A 19795-nucleotide genomic window follows, 5' to 3' on the forward strand; every position below is an offset into this window, starting at 1 on the left:
ACCACCAGGACCAGAGTAGCAGCTGACTGCAGGTCCAAGCGTCCCAGAACGACCCTAGGACCCAGGTTCACAGAAGACACCACAAGCCAGAGCCCCCCTTACCCATCTTGTGTTTCTTCCCACACCAGCCTCATGGGCACCTTTCCCGTGACATAGGTAACACTAGACGCCAGACGCTCCCAGCCAGACCTCGAGTGGCGGGAACACTGGGCCCTTGGCTCTGAGACATCATGGCTTTTCTACCACCTCCTGCCACCACGTGAGGACCACAGCATGAGAGCAAGGGCAGCGGTGAGAGGGGAGGACCCCAGCATTTGGCCCAGGACAGCAGTGAGAATTGAGGACCCCAGCATGAGACCCAGCGCAGGGGCAAGATGCTCCCCTGGGCCTGGCACTTCCTAACTTTGGGGACCAAGCAGAACTTGTGAGGAATTCTCCAGGCACCTGGACCACCATGCGTGGCCAGGGTGGAGTGGGAAATTCCAAGAGAGTCCCCTCCTTCTCACGCCAGGACCCTCACGGCTTTGAGCACGGGACAGACACCCGGCACGCCCTCCTCTCCCTCGCGTCCCTGCTCTGCATCCGGCTGAACACACATAGATTTGCTTGTCTTTATTTGTGGAGCTATACATTTTTGCATTTGTGGAGCTGGTGTGTTTTCTAATAGATCCATTTTCCATGCAATGTCCGCACCCCTGCTGAGGGCTACCAAAGCTCTTGTGGGCGGCAGCGCCTGGTGTGTGGACTGCAGGCTTTGAAGGCAGCTTTCCTTTCATGCTTTCCACATTTTGCCCTTTGAGACTCTTCTGGGAAAACAGGACCTGCTTTAAAAACAAACAATACCAAGATGGGTTATAATTTGCCTCCTTCCTCAGTGCTGGGGCGAAGCTGGGTGGAGTGCTGATTTCCAGGGAGGCGATTTGAGGGGATGTCCTTCTCACAGGAGAAGCCAAAAATGAAACAGAAATTCAAGTGCACAGCTCAGCTGGCAGCAGGAGGCCACGTTGGGAATCACAGACGGAACTGGGAGATGAGGTTCAATGTGGTGGCCTGCGGGGCTCTGGCTGCCGACACACCCACCTCTCTCACCACCTGTCCCACTCGGTCTTACACATTGCTCTCTCCCAGGTAGCCTCTGAGCTCCTGGGTGGCTGGCCCAGACTGTGTGCTCCTTTCATCCTGGAAACAACCCCAGGCCCTCGTACATTACATGGTCAGTAAAAGTTTGCTACATCAAATTAAACAGGATTGGGTTCGTGCTATTAAATTGTGGGCTCAGAATCAACAGAATTGTCAGCATTGAGGGGCAGGGCCCTGAGATAAAGATGGCCCTGCCCACAGCCCCTCAGTGGGAAGGGCCCGTGGGAAAGACAGAGCCACAGGGCTAGCCACAGAGAGGGCCACAGGAGCCCCTAAGGCCAAGGCCGAGCGTGCCCACCAGGAGGGGTGGGGCTGACCCGCAGCAGGTGCCTGAAGCTGACTATCTGTGCATTCACAGAAAGTGTGGACAGCAGGACTAGAAACACACCATCCCTCTCCATTTAAACCGAAGGACCCCCTCAGATAAACACAGCCCACAGTGTTCTACAAATGGTAATGTTTGCTTAACTATTTGCTGACATGTATTACATATGTTCAAGAATAACAGAAATACAATGATATTTAACAAAACGGGAGCCCTTCAGGGATGAGATTACCTGAGCCCTGGTTTGACACTTGCATCCATTTTCCGTTTCGGTGGCACTCATCAGACATCCTTAGTGGCTTCAGTCAATGCGCGCCAACCCTCACGCAGCCTCCATGGGTCAGGAGCCTGAGTGGCAGTCACACGTCCTCCAGCCATTGGCAAAACCCATTTGCCTGCCCTGGAGGACGAGACCCCTCACCCCCATAGCACCTGCTAGCCCATGTTTGCACCCCAGTTATTCCCCATCACGGCCTCTCACTGTCTGGAGGAGAAAGGAGAGTCTCTAGAGGGTGCACTGCCTGGCCAAGTCTCACTGACGGAAGTCGCCGCTGTCTACGGGTCCAGCCATCAGGGTCCCACCGTACTCCAGGGAAGGAGATCACACAAGGCCTGGAACAGCAGGGGCAGGACCAGGGGAGATCCTCAGGCTCCTGGTCGGAAGCTCAGCTGGGGACACCTGGGAGACCTGGCCTTGCACCTGCAGGATCCTGGTGCAGGGGTCCCCTCTGGGGGTGGGGGCGGCAGGTCTGCCATTGCCATTCAGGAGCTCTGGGGCACCAGGGTGAGTGGATCTGTCTCTGCCAGACAAGGAGCACACACCGCCACAGAGCCATGATCTTCCCTCCAACTCTTCATGCTTTCCTTCTGCGTCAGGCATCCCCACAGAAAACCCGGTCGCCCTGGTGTGTCCCACAATCTTAGCCACTGCACACAGGGAGCTAGCTCCCCACTGTCCCTCCTGAGCCGCGTGTCCACCTCCGCCCCCGCCGCTCCCTCCCATCCCTGCGTCCACACGGGGTTCTCCTCCGCGGCTCTTCTCTTCCCCGTGGCAAGGCCGGCTCTGGTCCCCGCCTGGTTTGCCCTGGGATCTCAGCACCTGTGGGTCCCCTTCCTGGTGCTTCCTGTCCCAATGTCTGCACACGTTCTTTGGGTTCAGACCTTAATTATTCTGTCCCCTAAACTGCTTGGCATTGTCACGGTGACTCCAGGGCCTTCGGGCTGTGTTTTTCCAGCTCCCAGGCTGATTGTCCTGAGCAGGAAGGGGCCGTTCTCACCCTCATTATCTGCCCATCAAACGGGGCCTTCCTGTTCTCCGCACAATGACTGCATGTCCAGTCCCTTCACAGAGCTAATTGCAACCTTTAACATCAAACGGGCTGAAAAAACACACGTTCTTCGTTTTCTATCCCACCATATCCGTTCTTCTCTGTAAAAACATTACAGCCATTTAGCGTCTCTGGACACTCGTGAGCTGCAAGGCATGGGCCTCCCACGGCTGGGGGCTGCCTGGCGCCTCCTCGTACATGTGTGGCTCCCGTGGCACTGCTCTTTCAGCCAACAGAAAGTCGTTTCTTTAAAACAAGCCAACCATCAAATAAATAGTCATTTCTGAGGGTGGCAAAGCTCACATGCTCAGGAATCCGTTTCTGAGCCACTGGGCTCTCAGACGCAGACATCAGGGCGGAGATGGCAGCTTGGGGCTGTGCTGGGGGTGACCCCCGTGGGAAATAGCAGCAGGCCTGGGGAGTAGGACTGGGCCTGCTGAGTCTGCTCCAGCCCCAGGGAGTTCCAGGTCAGAGGAGCCACTTTAGGGGGTCCTGGTCCTGCAAACGTGGCCAGGGCAGCACCCCTGCTATGTGCGTCAGCTGCAGCTGCTAGAACACAGGGTGGCCTTGGCGCTGAAGTGCTATCTGTGCCTCCATGTCCTAGGGTGCCAGGATCTCCGAGTCCACAGCAGAGCAGGAAGAGGGAAGCAACCTGCTCTGCAGAGCAGAGAGCGTCTGTGGCAACCTCCTCCTCTTTGGGCCCTCACCACACCGTCAGGGGCTAAAGAACGTTTCCAGATTTGGGCCAGTACCTCAAGACATGTCAGGGCTGCATGGCCTGGAGACACAACCCCCTGGTTGCAGTGCTCAACTGTAGGCATGGGAGAGGCCATTCAATGCGCCCTGCACAGACCTGGGTCTCATCCTCAGCTCTTCCAAAAGCTGGGCCAGACCAGAGGGAGGATGTCATTTTCCACAGAATCAATGACCCTAGGTAGCACTCCAGCCCCACCTCGGCCGGAGGAGCACAGGCTGGGGGTGGTGACTGTTGGGTCAGCCAGGCCTATCCAGAGCAGGAAGGGCCACCCAAGGCCACCTGGATCTCGTGCTACTGCCCCTCATGGGGTCCAGGTGTCGGCTCACCTGCTCCTGCCCAAAATGGGGTCCAGGCGTCGGCTCACCTGCTCCTGCCCCACATGGGGTCCAGGCATCGGCTCACCTGCTCCTGCCCCTTGTGGGGTCCAGGTGTTGGCTCACCTGCTCTGCCCCTCGTGGGGTCCAGGTGTTGTGGGACAAGGTGCATCCTCAGGGATTCTCCACAGTTGCTCAGGAGAAGGTGCACACCTGCCGTTGGTCCTGCTGTTGACCCCGTTTTGCAGCCACGAGGGGATGATGGTCACGCCCTGAGCCTGCCTCCCGGGCTCAGGGGCTGTTGGGCAGAGCTCTAGTAGTCTGGCCAGGGACGTGGAGCCTCCTAGGACCCCAGGCCAGACCCTTCTGCTGCTCCTCAGCAGGGGCCCTTTCCAAGAATGGCTTGAGGACACAGTGTCACTGGAAAACACCTGTGTCACCTCACAGCTTTGTGACTCACTGTTGGCTCCACCACACAGGTCAGAGCTCAGAAGCTGGGATGATTTCCATCCCTTTCCCAGCAGGCCGATTAGCAAAGGCAGAGCCTTGGTGTGGGCCACACATCCTCATCCCAGACCCTCCCCGTGTCCCCCAGGTCTGCCCCCACACCAGGACCCAGAGCCCTAGATGCCCAGGAGTTCTGTATTTCTGGGATGGGTCTTTGATGGCGCATCTCAGCTCCTCCCCAGGCCTGGCCACAAGCAGCAGGAAATGGGAGCCTCTGTTACAGTTCCCACCCAGACCACTAGAGCTCTGCCCAACAGCCAGCCATGAACGGGAGCCACGGCCACGCTCCTTCCATTCCAGCTCCCACTCAGACCATCCAAGCTCTGCCGAACAGCCAGCCATGTGCTGGGAGCCACGGCCAAGCTCTCAGGGTCTGCAGGTGAACCGGTTCCTGAGCTGGGGCTGGGACGGGCAAGCAGAGAGCCAGAACCTCTGAGTATACTGTGTCTGCCCTCCACGATGGGAGGAGGGAGGAGCCTTTCTCTTATTCCCTCTGGGCTGCTGAATCTGCTGTATTTTTTGTAGTTTGAAGAAAAGAATGGGCACGGATCGCCCCTGCTGCCCAGTCATCCACCTCCTGCAGTGCTTGACGTGTGGCATCTACCCCAGCTTTGGTTCCGCGGTTGGGATTCACCCTGGTAACCGGGATGCCAGGGACCCCCTACCTGGAAAACCCCTTCCCGCTTGCTCTGGGAAGCCTCGCTTGCCTGTGAAACTATCCCTCCATTCTCACAGGGCAGCTCACAGGGGCCTTGCAGGAAGTGCAGAGACGGCCGCAGTCCCTACGGGCTGCTGGTGGACACAGTGACGTGCGGGTGGGAGACTGGACTCCGTGAGCATCAGGGCTGGGCTGTGGGCCTGTGTCTGGGCTGGAGGGGAGGCGGGGCTGGTGTTTACAGGGTGTAAATAGGGCTGAGGGCTCTTCTCAGAGAAGGGGATGCTCTCACCAGCTGCCTTCCTTGGAGGGGTCCCCACCAGCCCTGCACCCTCCCTGGGGTCCAGGGGCTTCCAGCCTGCAGGTCAGTCAGTCAAGTCATTTGGGAAAATGAGCCCCCAGGCAGGAAGTAAGGAGGCAGAGGTTGGTCCCACGAGGAACATGTTGGCCACCGTGGTGGAGGCACTGACCAGAGAGGGCACCTGCCCTCGGGCTGTTGTCTGGCCCTGTGGTTGTCCCTGCAGCCTCCCCTCTGTGCCGCCTGTGTACCGCCCCTCCGAAGGCCAGGTCAGACCTTCCCCTGTGAGGCCTCCGGGCTGCGTTCTGGTGGGGGGCTCTGCACTCAGGACCGCCGTCTGTGCACCGGGCGCTCCCTGCCCTGCTGGCGCCTCGGCAGTTGCGACAGGCCTCTTCCTTCCCTGAAGCTCCGAGAGTGTGGGGACCTCCCCCCAGCCTTCTTTCTCCTTCCAGAGCCCATGCAGTTCTTGAGCCCGTTGTGGCTTCTTCCACGGCAGGCTTCCCAGTCTGGCCTGGAGCTGGCACATGTGGCCCGGCCTGGGAACAGGCTGGCCCTGGAGCCTCGGGAATGGTGTGGGAACCAGGAGGCCAGGCCCAGCTTCTCAGCAGCTAACAGACCTTCCCTTCCCGGGTCCCAATTCTGGGCTGACCTCCCCAGGACAGTGTTCTTCTTGTCTACTCGCTGTTACCCCAGCTCTGACGGCCTCCCGTCTGCCGAGGCAATTCCACCTCTCCAAGGCAAAAGCTGCTGAGATGAGCAACTGTCCCCTGAATTATTGATTATTCTCCTGAATTGTTGTAAATCTCCCTTTGCTATCTCTCTCTGGACAGCCTTTATGAGAACCTCGCCTCTCTGTTGAGAGAATGCATTAAGCCTGCAGGCTCTTTCTGAGAAACTGGTGCCCTCATACGTTCAGAACCGAGGACTCAGCACCCACAGCTCCATTTCTGGTCCTTTCTGGGACAATTCCCAGTGCCTTCCTCGCCCTCCCAGCCCTGGGCCCTCCCAGCCGCTCTCAGCGCAGGCAGCCTGGAGCCGCCTTAGGAGGGCTGGCAGCCACTGTAATTATGGGGGCCTCTCCACACCCCTGGGCTCGGATCTGCAAATTAAACTGTTTTCTGCTTTTTATCTCCCTCTTCACAGCTCCCCTTCTGACTAATGATTCCAGCAACGGCAACTGGTGATGCTCTTCCAAGCTTTTATTAGGAAGTTGGAGCTTCAATTTTCTGTCAGTCACAAAGGCCCTGGAACAGCCGCCCATGCAAGCTCCACGGCAGCTCCTGAGGTCCGAACATGTTTCTTCTTAGAGCCTCCAGGCACCTCCTCCCTTCGCGACAGACCCAGACGAGGGCACAGCAATGGGGTGCTTGGGAGGCTGCGCCCACACCCTCACCTACAGAGTCACCGCCTACTTCAGCGGGACTGCAGGAGCTGGTTGGGGCTGCAGGAGCTGGGTCAGGGCTGGAGGAGCTGGGTCAGGGCTGGAGGAGCTGGGTCAGGGCTGGAGGAGCTAGTGGGGGCTGGAGGAGCTGGGTCAGGGCTGGAGGAGCTGGGTCAGGGCCGGAGGAGCTGGTGGGGGCTGCAGGAGCTGGGTCAGGACTGGAGGAGCTGGTGGGGGCTGGAGGAGCTGGGTCGGGCTAGAGGAGCTGGTGGGGGCTGGAGGCACTGGGTCAGGACTAGAGGAGCTGGTCGGGGCTGGAGGAGTTGAGTCAGGGCTGCAGGAGCTGGGTAGTGGCTGGAGGAGCTGGTGGGGGCTGCAGAAGCTGGGTGGCTTCCCATTCTCCAAGAACCTGGGGCAGAGCCCTCAGCACATTCATAAGCAGATGAGCAATTACCAAGCCTCAAGAGCTCTGTCATCAACCAGGGGAAACAAGCTTTTTTCTGCAGCCTGTGAATTCAGCTTTTATGACTAAATGACTACTTCAGCCTCAGAACTCTAAGCATTACCATTTGCTTCCTAAAAATAGCTGTCTCCCTGGGTCTATGTTTAGAACTGAAAACACGCTGGGGAGGAGGGGGCCCTTGGCATCCCCTGACCCTGCCCCACCACCCCGGCAGGGCCTCCTTAACCGTCCTGGCTCCAAACCAGCCCCACGGGCTTGGAGAAGGGAGGATGGGTATATTATTCCCCCAGAGACAAAAGCTAACCTGAGACACAAAGGCTGTTCCCACCTGAGCTGCACCTTAGATGGGAAGAGCTCCGGGGCCGCACACAGCACCCCCAGAAGTCCTGGCCTTTCTAGGCCTCAGTTTCCCCACATGCAGAGCAGCTCTGGCATCTCTGCTAAGTGCAGCCCTGCCCGGAGGGCTAGGGTGTGGTCCCACATGGGGGAGTGAGCAGCAGCCACTGTGGGAGCCGTCCTGTCCCAGCAGGAAGGGCACCCTGCACAGGAGTGAGGAGGGAGGGGAGACTTTCCCTGTATGTGAGGTCACCCTGCTGGAGTTGGTGAAGGAAAAGAACCAGCACACATCCCCTGACGGGGGTATGTCCTCCTCTTCCCTGTGGGCCTGGTAATCCCACATCACCCTCGCCCAGGAAACAGAGGAGTCGGCACTGGAAACTGGCTCCGGGCAGAGGCCTGCACCTTCCCGGAAACGGGAGGGCTTGGGGCACTGGCCTGCAGATTCCCTAGGGGAGGACGGGGCTGCAGGGAGAGAAGGGCAGGGCAGGGAGTGAATGCAACTCCTGCAGCTGCAAACGGCAGCTCCCGGAAACTGGCACAGAGATACAGCCCTTCTCCACAGTCACCCTCAGCACTAACCCTGAGAACCAGGGAGGCGCTCGCCTCTACGAGAACAGGGAAGACAGGACCCGCCGCAGGAATAGCTTCCGTGCATGAGGCCGCCTGTCCTTGCCCAAGACAGAACATGTGACACAGCAGTCAGGATGCTCACCATGAGTGCACAAACACCCAGCAGGAGCCGTCGCCCGCAGAACCACCAGTGACCCTGGCACAGTCACGCTGGAGTGCAGTGGTGCCATCTCGGATCACGGCAACCTCCGCCTCCCAGGTTCAAGCGATTCCTCTGCCTCAGCCTCCTGAGTAGCTGGGACTACAGGCGTGTGGTCAGGGCGTGCTGACCACGAACACACACACCTGGTGAGGCCATCACCTGTAGAGCCACCAGCAGGGATAATCCTGCTCCTTCACTGAGCTTGGAACTTCAGACAGTGTCAGTCAAGGACTGTGGGAGTGTGAGGTTTCACCCAGACTGCGACCTGAGCAGACACCTGCGACCTGACAGACTGCGACCTGAGCAGACACCTGCGACCTGACAGACTGCGACCTGAGCAGACAGGCATCTGCGGCAGTTTCACAGTTGTCGGCAGAAGACTAGACTCCCGGGTCAGAGACAAAACACCTGATGGGCGAGTGCAGCACCTCTCGCTGAGATCACCAGCCCATCTCAAGACCAGCTCCCTTAGACCAGCTCCCCTAGACCAGCTCCCCAAGACCAGCTCCCTGAGACCAGCCCATCTCAAGACCAGCTCCCCGAGACCAGCCCATCTCGAGACCAGCTCCCCGAGACCAGCTCCCCAAGACCAGCTCCCTGAGACTAGCCCATCTTGAGACCAGCTCCCTGAGACCAGCTCCCCAAGACCAGCTCCCCGAGACCAGCCCATCTCGAGACCAGCTCCCCAAGACCAGCTCCCCAAGACCAGCTCCCCAAGACCAGCTCCCCGAGACCAGCTCCCTGAGCCCGGGACCCACCAGCAATGCCAAGTGGCCAGGGCGACACCTGCACATACCATGACCAGCTCCCGAGTCTGGGTCCCCTGATGAAAAGGTTTCACAAAGAGCTGATTACAGGCGTGACTTAGGCTGCAGTCACCCAGGAAAACCTCTGCTTCCCACCTCTCCCTGTGGTCTCTGAGCTGGCCACCAGTAAGCTGGTTTCGACCTCAAAAGAACGAGTCCCTCCTGGCATGGAGTGCCACACAGAGAGGCGCTTCTGTGTCTGCTTCTCCGAGCAAATAAGCTGGCCTCCCACGTCCTACTTAATGTGACAAAAACACCCGGGCTCTGATTGGTGCTCCTTCTGTTCCCAATTGCATCCTGTCTAATTGCCAGTGAGGCTTTTAGCTAATCACAGAATTGTAGGCCCACAGTTTAGAGGAAATGGCCGTGAAGGGAGAAAAGAGGAACACTGGGGATACCCACGGGTGTCGAAACACCCTCCAGAATGATAAAGAGAGGCTCCAACAAGGTGAAGCACAGCTGCTCTGTCAACTCCACGGAAGGCTGCATAGCACAGAGGAAGCAGAGAACAGAAGGAGGGACCGAGGGAGGAGAGAGGCCTGGAGGCCGGTCTGCCCCTTCAAACAGAGCCCTCCACCTCCTCTGTTGGAAGTTGCCATAAAACAGTTTCCCTTCCCCACTCTGACACTGCCCGACCTCATCCCGGCTGCCCATGGGATGGCTTCGCCGCTCTAGTGGCCCTGCCTTCTGCTGGGCCCCTCCCACCCCTCCCGCTCCAGTCTGCAGGACTCAGACCGCCATGAACCTAGCTGGGCTCCCACCTGCTGGAATCTGACTTCGAGACCCCCACCACCTGCCCATCCCAGCCCAGATCCATATTCTACAAATTGGACAACACTGTATCAGTTCCTCATCTTCCAAAGCCTCCAGGGTCTCCCTGTGTCCTGCCCCAACCTGTGCCTTCAGTATGTTGCCCATTCTAGGAACGTGGGGTCCCTGCTGCCCCTGCCATCTGAACCCCCAACCTTTCTCCCCCTTGAGCTCCTGACTCCTCCTCCACCTCCACTGCTAGCACTGAATTTAGCTCCTCATTAAACGTTGTGTTTTCTTAGGTAATGATTGTTTCTATTCCACGTCTAGACTGTGAATTATCTGAAGGAAAAGACATATATATATATATGAGAAATCCCCCAAATGTATCAAATGGTTGGAACTGGGAATGGGGGATGATATGGTTTGGCTCTGTCCCCACTCAAATCTCATCTTGAATTGTAACCTTCACAATCCCCTCGTGTCCAGGGCAGGACCTGGTGGGGGGTGACTGGGTCTTGGGATGGTTTCCTCAGAGTGTTCTCGTGATACTGAGGGAGTTCTCACAAGATCTGGTGGCTTTATAAGGGGCCCTCCCCCTTCGCTCTTCACTCTGCTCTCTCCTCTCACCTTGTGAAGAAGGCACTGCCTCCCCTTCTGCCATGATTGTAAGTTTCCTGAGGCCTCCCAGCCTGTGGAACCGAGAGTCAATTAAACCTCTTTCCTTTATAAACTCCCCAGTCTCCAGTGGTTCTTTATAGCCATGTGAGAATGGACTAATACAGGAGGTCAGGTGGAGTTTGTCTCAAAAACAGTAGGGCAGCACTAAATCCGGCCTTGCACTTAAGAAAATCAAAATAGTTTCATCAGCCAAAAAAGAAGTCACGTTTATATTGTGCACAAGGCAAATGTCCCTAACTGCTGTGAGAATCCCGCTGACAGGTGGAAAAATCCCAGAGTGAAGGAGGTTGAAAGGAAGGAGGGGGATGGTTGTGGGGAGGAAGCGAGGACCTGGGCAGCAAGTCCACTCCCTGCACTCCCTCGGACTTGGTCAGCCTTGACCTGTGGTTCACAGCGTCCTGCTCTTGGGCTCTGCCTCCGGCTCAGCCACAGCACTGTAAGGAGGAAAATTCACACCTTCTGGCCCATCCCTTGTGCTGTGATGGGAGGGGCGCTGGGCAGAGGCAAGCACACGTAGCAGAGTCTTAGGTGCCCCATTTCCCTGATGAGAGCCCTGAGGCCCAGGAGGAACCCAACCATGGGGCGCCAGCCGGGAGGCCACGAGAAGCCCAGTGCAGAGCTCGTCAGAGTGGAAGCAGGGTCACCTCAGGTGGTTATGGGGACGCCAGGTGGGAGGCCATGAGAAGGCCAGTGCAGAGCTCGTCAGAGTAGAAGCAGGGCCACCTCAGGCAGTCACCGGCCCAGCGAGTGTACAGCCCAGCCTCTCCAGGGACCCACCTTCCAACTTCTAGAAAGGTCACTGCTGTCCACAGAGGAAAAATTCCTCAGAATTAAAGCTTCCAACTCTGCCACCACTGCACGGGAGCTGTGCGTGTCACACGAGGAGGGTAGGGCAGCCCAGGGCAGACAGGAGCGTCCACAGGGACCAGGGACAGGGGGTGTCCACGGGGACTGAGGACTGAGGGTGGGGGATGTCCACGGAGACTGAGGACTGAGGGTGGGGGAGTCCACGGAGTCTGAGGACTGAGGGTGGGGGCGTCTATGGGGACTGAGGACTGAGGGTGGGGGATGTCCACGGGGACTGAGAACTGAGGAAGGGGAGTCCACGGGAACTGAGGACTGAGGGTGGGGGAGTCCACGGGGACTGAGGACTGAGGGTGGAAGTGTCCACGGGGACTGAGGACTGAGGGTGGAAGTGTCCATGGGGACTGAGAACTGAGGGTGGGGGAGTCCACGGGGACTGAGGACTGAGGGTGGAAGTGTCCACGGGGACTGAGGACTGAGGGTGGAGGAGTCCACGGGGACTGAGGACTGAGGGTGGAAATGTCCACGGGGACTGAGGACTGAGGGCAGGGTTTTCAGGATCCTGGGAATGGCTGTGTTGGGTAAAGCCGCTTCTCTCCTGAACCTGGTCGATTTGTACACTGAATTCCTCCTGCGGTATCTCTGTAGCCTTTAAACCCCCACTGGCCACGTGGGTCAGATGTTATTATTCCTTTTCGTGCAATTTCTTATAAAGAATTGAGAGAGGCAGGCTCATCCTTTCTCCTCTGCTAATGAGCAGAGAGGGGTTTGAGTTTGCAGGCGATGGCTGCACGCACTGTGCCCTGCTGCAGGATTCTCTTGGATTCAGCGACTCCCTGTGCTGGATCCGATGGCCCCGATGGCCCCGTCTGCCATCTCCAGGTCTTCCTCTCCATCTACCTGGTGGCCTCCTCCGAGGACTCTCACTGTGCTGAGCCTCCTCTGGGGTGACCACGGCAGGAGTGGGCGTGGTTTCGGCATTCATCAGCAGCTGCAGAGACAGGTTTGAGATGGGAGGGGTAGGAGATGTTCAGGTAATGTAAGGTTTGTGCATTTTTAAAACATTAAATGGGAATGATTCCAAATGCTGGCACTGATGTGGAGCTGTGAAAGGCTACACGTGGGTTGACAAGAATTTGGTGGTTTCTTATGAAAATACTTATCCTATAATCCAGCAATTCCAATCCTAGATATTTACCCAAGACAAATGAAAATGTATGTCCAAGTCTGAAAGATGTGTAGACAAACGTTCACAGCAGCTCCTAACAGCCCAAACCTGGGACTGGCATGTGGCCAAGGGTGGAGGAGGGTAAACTGAAGGACTGGATGACCAGCAAGGAGGCCAGACTGCTCCAGACACTGGGCGCACCCCACTGAGGACTGCACACCCTAACGAGCACTTATGAGACGCCCCAGCGCGAGCATGATGTAATCTGTGGAAGAACAGGCTGTAGGGATTGAGCAGAGCCTGGTGGGAAGAAGACCCCAGGGCTTTTTTGGGCTCCTGCCCAGGCCCCTCACCCCATATCCCTGCCCCTGGAGCAGCTGCAGGAGCCACATGGAAAGGAAGCCTGATGCAGGGAGCAACCAGGGACCCACGTGTGGCCTCTGCCCACATTCCCCAGGTGTGCAAGGGTCCTGACTGAGGCTGCCCCAGGGCACCTTCTCTGTAAAATCTATGCTGAGCCCACTGTGTCTACAAGGCTCTGAATCAGGGTCCTGTTCAGTTACCACGGACCCAGGGAGGACTGAAGCTGAGCGCCCTCCTGAGAAAGACCCATGTGGGCCCGTCTCGCAGCAGGCCTCACTCCCCAGGTGTCACACATGGGCCACATGATGAGTGGGAACACCCTGGGCCAGCTCTGCAGAAGCATGGCAGTGTCATCAGTAACAGAGATCAGGGCCACTAGACAGGGCCCCTCACTGAGCCTGTCCAGACCCCCGACCATCCTTACAGGAAAAATGGTCGCCCTCAAGGAAAACCCACTGCTGTGAGGAAGTGTGTGTGCTTACAGGGAGGCGATCAGAGACCATAGCGTACCAAGACCGACCAGTGGCAAGAAGCAAAACAAGATGCATTTGCCAGAGTTTAGACTTTCGGCTTTACTTTTATTCTTTCTTGTCTCAGAGACAGAGTCACATTCTGCCACCTGACTGGAGAGCAGAGGCACCATCACAGCTCCCTGTGGGCTTAAGGGATCCTCCCACCGTGGCCTCCCAAGTAGCTGGGACTCCAGGCACTTGCCATCAGGCCTAGCCGATTTTTTTTTTTTTAGATGGAGTCTTACTCTGTTGCCCAGGCTAGAATGCAGTGACGTGATCTCGGCTCACTGCAACCTCCGCCTCCTGGGTTCAAGCAATTCTCCTATTTCAGCCTCCCAAGTAACTGGGATTACAGGCACCATCCTGCCTGGCTAAGTTTTGTATTTTCATAGAGACAGGGTTTTGCCATGTTGGCCAGGCTGGTCTCGAACTCCTGACCTCAGATGATCCACCCACCACCACCTTGGCCTCCCAAAGTTCTGGGATTATAGGTGTAAACTACCGCGCCTGGCCTATGCCTAACTGACTTAAACTGTTTCTTTTCTCTTTTTTTTGTTTTTTTGTTTTTTGTTTTTCTAGCACCTCACTATGTGGCCTACGCTCATCTCAAACTCCTGGCCTCAAGCAATCCTCCCGCCTCAGTCTCCTAAGGTGCTAGGATTACAGGCATGAGCCACATGGCCCTAATTTATTTATCTTCTACGGTGACAAGAGAGAAAGGTCTCTAGGTGCCATGTGTTCAGCTTCACATGTGGAACGACCCCCTAAGGGCTTTTCTGGGAAACCCACCATTTTTCACCCAACCCCTTCATCTTTTGCCCTTGAAGCTAGAAAGCAGCACTGGGGAAATCTGCTATAATTTCTGTCTTGTTTCTTTGAAAATTGTCGGATATTTGATCAGCACGTTTTACTACCCAGTATTCTCTTGAATTAATCTTTTGTTGCCAGTAAGTTCCACAGAAAGTGTGATTTATTCTAAAGTCAGGAAGCAAGGTAAAAACTGCATAGAGTCAGAATTATCCTTAAAAACTGCACAGATGCTACCTTTTGGAAACCAATATGCCATCATGCAAAAATTTCAGCCACTTCTTCTTTCAGTGCTAAAAGAGATTATGGATTCTTCGGTTAAACCCCAGGTGAAGTAATTGACTTGCATTTAACAAACATAATTATATGGAATATATTGTTTAGAAAAGTGTTGGACTTCACATGCAGAAGATTGTGTGAATTACATTCCACCTGTCGTTTTTACAGCATTTAAATATTTACCTGTTTATTTATTCTTACCCCCATCTCCCGCTCCAATTTTCTCTCTTCAATTTGATCTGAGCATGTATCAGATGAATAGCCCTTAATTTGAACATGTTCTTACAAAACACACATTGTTGATTGTGTATTGTATTCTTAATGTACACAAATGTCCTTGACCTACAGACTCATTCTGGAGCTTACCTTTTGGCTGGGATTGCACTGAATTTACAGGTGGTCCTGATGAGAACTGACATATTTAAAATATCGTCATCACATGCAAGATCTCTCCATGAGAATATTTTTCTGGATACTTGGAACTTCTTTGTTGTTCTTTCATAGAATTTTATCTTTTTCCCCATAGAGGACTTGTTACATGAACTTCTGAGATACTTTAGATTTTCGTTGCTATTGTGAGTGCATCTTATTTTTATTGTATTTTTTGGTGGGTGACTGGGCAAAGCACTCTGTAATGTTGTAAGTTTATGTTAATCAGGAACACCTGTCTCTTTCCTTGTGGCATCAGAGAGGATGTTAGTACTATTTTAAACTGGTTTGGTACTAGTTTTTTGGTACTAAACTATTTTAATACTATTTTAAACTATTTTGGTATTCTTTCCCAACTAACAAAGAACATTTTTTTTTTATCAAGGTAGAGTTTGCAGTATATTTAAAGTATACAACTTTGCAAAATTAAAGTCCTCTATATCTGGCTTTTAAAGAGTTTTTATTGCAAATAGATGTTAAAGCATGATAAATTGGTGTTGAATAATGTCGAACATTGGTAAATGCTTTTTCTGCATCTACCAATGTAATCATGATTTTTCTCTAAGTTTGTCAATATTGTATTGAAATTTTTTTCTGAGGTTGAACCATCCTTGCATTCCTGAGATAAGCCCTACTTGAGCATTATCATTGCCTTTTGAATACAATGTTGGATTCCATTGAATAATATTTTATTTAAGATTTTTTAGCATCTACATTCACCAGTAAAATAAAGCTAAAATTTTCCTTCCATGTGTTACCTTTATGTGGTTTGGGAATAAAAATTATACTAGCTTTGTAAACTAGGCTGTGCATATTTTCACTGTTTTTCTAGTTTTTAGAACTACCATTTAAATTAAAATTACCTCTGAGTCTTGGGTTTGAGGGAAAAAAGGTTAGATTCCCGTTCTGATTTATTTAATGTTTATTAGCCTAATCAAGTTTCCTGCTGTTTGCATCAATATGCCATTTTATTGATTTTCCAGAAATGTATCCATTTTGTCTACATTTCCAAATTCCTTAGGGTCTAGTTATAAAAATAATATTCTTTTATTATTTTTTTCTCTTTACTGTAGCTAAAATTATATTGCCTTCTCATTTATGTGTTTATTGTTTTTACATTGTTTATTTGCATTTTTTTCCTTCATTAGTCTTGCCAGTGTTCCTTAAAAACAAAAGAAAACAAACAAGCAAACAAACAAAAAACAGGTTTGATTCCATTTGCCTTCTGTACTGCTTGTGTGTGTCTTCATTGTGTGTTTTGCTTGTTTTCTTGCTATGTTCTCTGTTTCACCAGTTTCTCTTTTACAGTTAGCACTGCACCCCTTGCTCTTTGGATTTTCTCTATGGACTTTTTCAGTTCTTGAATTAAATGTTTAGTGTGTATTTTTCTGCCATTTCTATTTCTAGACAAATGTATTTAAAGCCCAAACATTTCCAACTATAGTTTTATCTGTATTCTACAACATATGTGTGTGATCATGTACATAAACATCCCTCACACAGACACACAGAAGCACATGCACAAAGACACACACACACAGACACACAGGCTGACACACACAGACATAGACACACACACAGACACACATACAGACACAGACACACAATGAAACATACAGACACACACACAGGCTGACACACACAGACACACACATACAGGCTGACACACACAAACACAGACAAACACACAAAGAAACACACACAGACACACATACAGACACAGACACACAATGAAACACAGACACACACACACACAGACACACACAGAGACATATGCACATCTCCCTCCAGGGTGTGGCCTTGCTGCAGTGCTCCTTGCTTTGGAGAACCTCACTAGTTTCACCTTCCCGGAAACTCACCTTTTTGCTGCCTGTCCATTTAGTGCTTCATGCTTACTATGACTATTTCATTTTTTTCTTTAGGGCCCTTTCTTCCCTCCTGAGGATATTTAGTTGCTTCATTTTGCTAATAATCTCCGCTGTCTTCTTGAGAACATTTGCCTTTTAAGGGTTGTGTCTGTCTGTTCCAGCCCTACCTTGAGGGCAGTGTTTTATTTGCTGTGCTTTCTTCCGGGATGGATGTGCTGGTCAGGTGTCGGAGTATTTTGCCTGTGGAGTGTCTTCCCTTGAAGGCAACAGCTCCTCTCTTGGGTACATTTGCTGGAGAAAATCCACAGCAGGCCCTTCACCAAGACCCCATCCCCAGGTTGGAGGAGAGGGGCTTGGGATGGGGGAGAGGGGCATGGACTGGGGGGAGAGGGGAGCAGGATGGGGGAGAGGGGTGCAGGCTGGGGGGGCACGAGCTGTGGGGGAGGAGCGGGGGTCCATGGGAGAGGGAAGTGGGCTGGGGGAGAGGGTGAATATTGGGGCAGGTGGGGGAGACGGGCATGGGTTGGAGGAGAGGGGCGAGCACCAGGCAGATGCTGAGGGCAGGACGGGCTGCAGAGCCGGCTGACCTCCACTGCCTGTCCCTGAGGACACCTCTTTCGTGAAGAGTCAACTCCTGAGCTCTCAGGAATCACACAGCACAGGTGCTCCTCTGGGTGCAGTTCACCATCTTGAGAGTTGGACGAGGAAGGGGAAATGGGAATTCCAGCCCCTGGTGCTGTCATTCAGGTCAGTCAGCACAGCCAGCAGCTTCCACCTCTCCAGCCCTGGTCCCTGCTCTCCCACAAACTCACAGCGGGTCCTGCCTCACCCTGGCTTCTGCAGGTGCTCGTGCTCCTGGAACCCACATTTCCCTCTCCCATCTGTGGCTTTCCCATAGTAGTTCTGGGGGAAGGAGTCGGCCAGCATGCCAGGTGCCATGGTGTCTGCAAGAGCTAGATTTTAATACCAGAATCATGCTCAGTGCAGCAGGATCACCACCTTCTGAAAAACAACTTTTAAAAGCCTCCCGTCTCCCACCTCATGCTCACTCCTATAGCGGGATGGGAAGGAGCCATCCACTCTGTCCTCCACACGAAGCCCCTGGTGCCTGAATTTACATGTAATTAATGTAGGGGCACTGGGACATCTGCGTGCGTATTCAGAAACAACGTCTGCAGCTAGGAGCTGGATCTGCAGGTGACCCACAAACACGGAGCCTGTGTGGGAAGTCCCAGCGCCCAGGATCAGCAAAACAGCTGTGCGTGTTGGAGGCTTGCTGGGATGATGCAGCTTACATGGTGTGTTAATAAGAGCTGTTTGCCTGAACATTTCAGAAGACCAAGAATAAAAGAAATGTGTTTTTCCCTGGCATTGAAAGAAGGGTCAGGAATCTGCGAGGAAGGTGGACCTGCAGCTGGCACAGAGGCCACGGTGCCCGTGACAAGACGGTGCCCATGATGAGACAACGCCTGTGGCTATGAGATAGCATCGGACGTGTGTGGAGAGTCAGCTGGGACAGGCCACTCTCCAAGCGCCCCAGAGTGGAGGGCCGGCTGGGACAGGCCACAGAGATACACGTGCAGGGCCTGCCGGGACAGGCCACACTCAGAGCACCCCGGAGCATAAACCCATTTGATCATCACAGCAATTCTGGGACATAATTTATTATTGATAAGGAAACTGAGGGACATGAGGATACTTTATGAGACCATAGGCTAATAAGTAATAAAGCCAGGACCTTTTGCAGGAGCCATCTGGCCCCACAGCCCTCGAGCCTAGAAAGAGACATGAAGGCCCCAAATGCTATTCATTCCTGATTGAAACTCTAGCAGTAGCTGACACACTGTTTCCTTCTTTGTCTCAAAGGATATATTGAGAGCTCCTTACTGGATTCTAGAGGAAAAACCCAAGTCTTCTTCATACAAAGATTAAATCCGTGAATACACCAAAAAACTACATTTAACCCTGGAGAAAACCCAGAAGTAGATTAAAAAATGATTCACAGCTGTTAAACTTAATTTTAGAAATCACTAACGATGCCTAGGCATTAACTCCTGCCTACATTACGAGGACTGGTTTTATTATTTTTTAATAAAAATTTCAATTTCTTTAAAAAGCCTCTAATCAAGAGAACCAGCATTATGAGTGGTACAGCTGTAAACTGCCATTGAAATTAAAGGCCCAGCGAGCAGAACGAATACACAAGGTTGCAAAGCTCTATCTGCAAATCAGGCCATGGAGGGTGGCCCTCAACTCCCCTGTGGCCAGAGGCTCTGGCAGCCTCCGAAGCTGATGCTCACACTCAGAGCCTCTGTAGCCCTGGTCCCGCAGCACAAAGGGCGCAAGGCCAGCTTGAAGCCAGAGCCACTGGCCCTTCCAGTCAGAGTGCCCACCTGCCTGTGGAGCACCTGCCCATGGCTCTGAGGTCCTCTCTGGCATCAGCAGCCTGGACACAGCCTCCACATACCAGCCGCATGCTCAGTGCAACAGTCCCTGCCAGGCATGTGGCCAAAATGCCCAGCAAGTGAACACAGGCATGATGTGTCTACGGCTGCTCAGCAACTGCCCTCTGAGATCTCATCTTCCACATGGCCTCTCTCAGCTGAGGTAGCCTCATCTGCAAATTGGAAGTGACACTGCCCTTTCCGTCATTTTCCAACATTTATCCACCCAAAGGATGTTTGGTTCCTTCATGGCATGGATGGAGCAGGAAAAGGCCCTGGACCCATCACTGAAAGGAGATCACTAGTCCCAGGCTTGTCATCGGCCATGCACTGCTGCAGGTGGTGGGTCCTCACCTGCAGAAGGAGGCCGGACACAGGGACTCTCATGTCCCTCCCAGAGTCAGGTGGCCATGTAGGGGGTGCGTCCTCACCTGCAGAAGGAGGCCGGACACAGGGACTCTCATGTCCCTCCCAGAGTCGAGTGGCCACACAGGCGGTGCGTCCTCACCTGCAGAAGGAGGCCGGACACAGGGACTCTCATGTCCCTCCCAGAGTCGGGTGGCCACACAGGTGGTGCGTCCTCACCTGCAGAAGGAGGCCAGGCG

General features: G+C 53.7%; 1 long non-coding RNA gene across 1 annotated transcript; it reads right to left on the minus strand.

Annotated features, from left to right (window-relative positions):
• Positions 1-597: 597 nt before the first annotated feature.
• LOC144582379 (uncharacterized) lies at positions 598-9274 on the minus strand. Its single transcript, XR_013534981.1, has 2 exons — positions 9076-9274; positions 598-824 (listed from the first exon to the last, which is right to left on the minus strand). It is a non-coding gene; the product is annotated as an uncharacterized LOC144582379 (long non-coding RNA).
• Positions 9275-19795: the final 10521 nt, after the last annotated feature.

Source organism: Callithrix jacchus, chromosome 4, assembly GCF_049354715.1.
Source record: "Callithrix jacchus isolate 240 chromosome 4, calJac240_pri, whole genome shotgun sequence".
In the NCBI taxonomy this organism is placed as follows: Eukaryota; Metazoa; Chordata; class Mammalia; order Primates; family Cebidae; genus Callithrix; species Callithrix jacchus.